We start from the raw sequence: 2,683 nt of genomic DNA on the forward strand, positions 1-2,683 counted from the left end.
TGAGTTTACATTACTAGTCCAACACTCTAACCACAAGGCTACCTGCTGCCACTAGGCTACCTGCTGTTCATCTATGAGTGAGTAATTAGGCACGGGCTATCAATGCTAATTGCTTATTATAAACAAACATGGCACACTAACCTCACATAGTCAGCTATTGGAAGTAGTGGTTCACTACCATCATCTGCTGGATAATTTTGAGATTACACCATAAAATAACACTGCGACATTGACAAACCATATATCCGGAGGCTGCATTCATTGTAGCTGGGGATTTTAACAAGGCTAATCTGAAAACAAGACTCCCTAAATTTTATCAGCATATCGATTGCGCAACCAGGGGTGGAAAGACCTTGGATCATTGTTACTCTAACTTCCGCGACGCATATAAGGCCCTGCCCCGCCCCCCTTTCGGAAAAGCTGACCACGACTCCATTTTGTTGATCCCTGCCTACAGACAGAAACTAAAACAAGAGGCTCCCACGCTGAGGTCTGTCCAACGCTGGTCTGACCAAGCTGACTCCACACTCCAAGACTGCTTCCATCACGTGGACTGGGAGATGTTTCGTATTGCGTCAGATAACAATATTGACGAATACGCTGATTCGGTGTGCGAGTTCATTAGAACGTGCTTTGAAGATGCCGTTCCCATAGCAACGATTAAAACATTCCCTAACCAGAAACCGTGGATTGATGGCAGCATTCGCGTGAAACTGAAAGCGCGAACCACTGCTTTTAATCAGGGCAAGGTGTCTGGTAACATGACCGAATACAAACAGTGCAGCTATTCCCTCCGCAAGGCTATCAAACAAGCTAAGCGTCAGTACAGAGACAAAGTAGAATCTCAATTCAACGGCTCAGACACAAGAGGCATGTGGCAGGGTCTACAGTCAATCACGGACTACAGGAAGAAATCCAGCCCAGTCACGGACCAGGATGTCTTGCTCCCAGGCAGACTAACTAACTTTTTTGCCCGCTTTGAGGACAATACAGTGCCACTGACACGGCCTGCAACGAAAACATGCGGTCTCTCATTCACTGCAGCCGAGGTGAGTAAGACATTTAAACGTGTTAACCCTCGCAAGGCTGCAGGCCCAGACGGCATCCCCAGCCGCGCCCTCAGAGCATGCGCAGACCAGCTGGCCGGTGTGTTTACGGACATATTCAATCAATCCCTATACCAGTCTGCTGTTCCCACATGCTTCAAGAGGGCCACCATTGTTCCTGTTCCCAAGAAAGCTAAGGTAACTGAGCTAAACGACTCCCGCAACGTAGCACTCACTTCCGCCATCATGAAGTGCTTTGAGAGACTAGTCAAGGACCATATCACCTCCACCCTACCTGACACCCTAGACCCACTCCAATTTGCTTACCGCCCAAATAGGTCCACAGACGATGCAATCTCAACCACACTGCACACTGCCCTAACCCATCTGGACAAGAGGAATACCTATGTGAGAATGCTGTTCATCGACTACAGCTCGGCATTCAACACCATAGTACCCTCCAAGCTCGTCATCAAGCTCGAGACCCTGGGTCTCGACCCCGCCCTGTGCAACTGGGTACTGGACTTCCTGACGGGCCGACCCCAGGTGGTGAGGGTAGGCAACAACATCTCCTCCCCGCTGATCCTCAACACTGGGGCCCCACAAGGGTGCGTTCTGAGCCCTCTCCTGTACTCCCTGTTCACCCACGACTGCGTGGCCACGCACGCCTCCAACTCAATCATCAAGTTTGTGGACGACACAACAGTGGTAGGCTTGATTACCAACAACGACGAGACGGCCTACAGGGAGGAGGTGAGGGCCCTCGGAGTGTGGTGTCAGGAAAATAACCTCACACTCAACGTCAACAAAACTAAGGAGATGATTGTGGACTTCAGGAAACAGCAGAGGGAACACCCCCTATCCACATCGATGGAACAGTAGTGGAGAGGGTAGCAAGTTTTAAGTTCCTCGGCATACACATCACAGACAAACTGAATTGGTCCACTCACACAGACAGCATCGTGAAGAAGGCGCAGCAGCGCCTCTTCAACCTCAGGAGGCTGAAGAAATTCGGCTTGTCACCAAAAGCACTCACAAACTTCTACAGATGCACAATCGAGAGCATCCTGGCGGGCTGTATCACCGCCTGGTACGGCAACTGCTCCGCCCTCAACCGTAAGGCTCTCCAGAGGGTAGTGAGGTCTGCACAACGCATCACCGGGGGCAAACTACCTGCCCTCCAGGACACCTACACCACCCGATGTTACAGGAAGGCCATAAAGATCATCAAGGACATCAACCACCCGAGCCACTGCCTGTTCACCCCGCTATCATCCAGAAGGCGAGGTCAGTACAGGTGCATCAAAGCTGGGACCGAGAGACTGAAAAACAACTTCTATCTCAAGGCCATCAGACTGTTAAACAGCCACCACTAACATTGAGTGGCTGCTGCCAACACACTGACACTGACACTGACTCAACTCCAGCCACTTTAATAATGGGAATTGATGGGAAATGATGTAAATATATCACTAGCCACTTTAAACAATGCTACCTTATATAATGTTACTTACCCTGCATTATTCATCTCATATGCATACGTATATACTGTACTCTATATCATCGACTGCATCCTTATGTAATACATGTATCACTAGCCACTTTAACTATGCCACTTCGTTTACATACTCATCTCA

Source organism: Oncorhynchus tshawytscha, linkage group LG14, assembly GCF_018296145.1.
Source record: "Oncorhynchus tshawytscha isolate Ot180627B linkage group LG14, Otsh_v2.0, whole genome shotgun sequence".
Taxonomy (NCBI): Eukaryota; Metazoa; Chordata; class Actinopteri; order Salmoniformes; family Salmonidae; genus Oncorhynchus; species Oncorhynchus tshawytscha.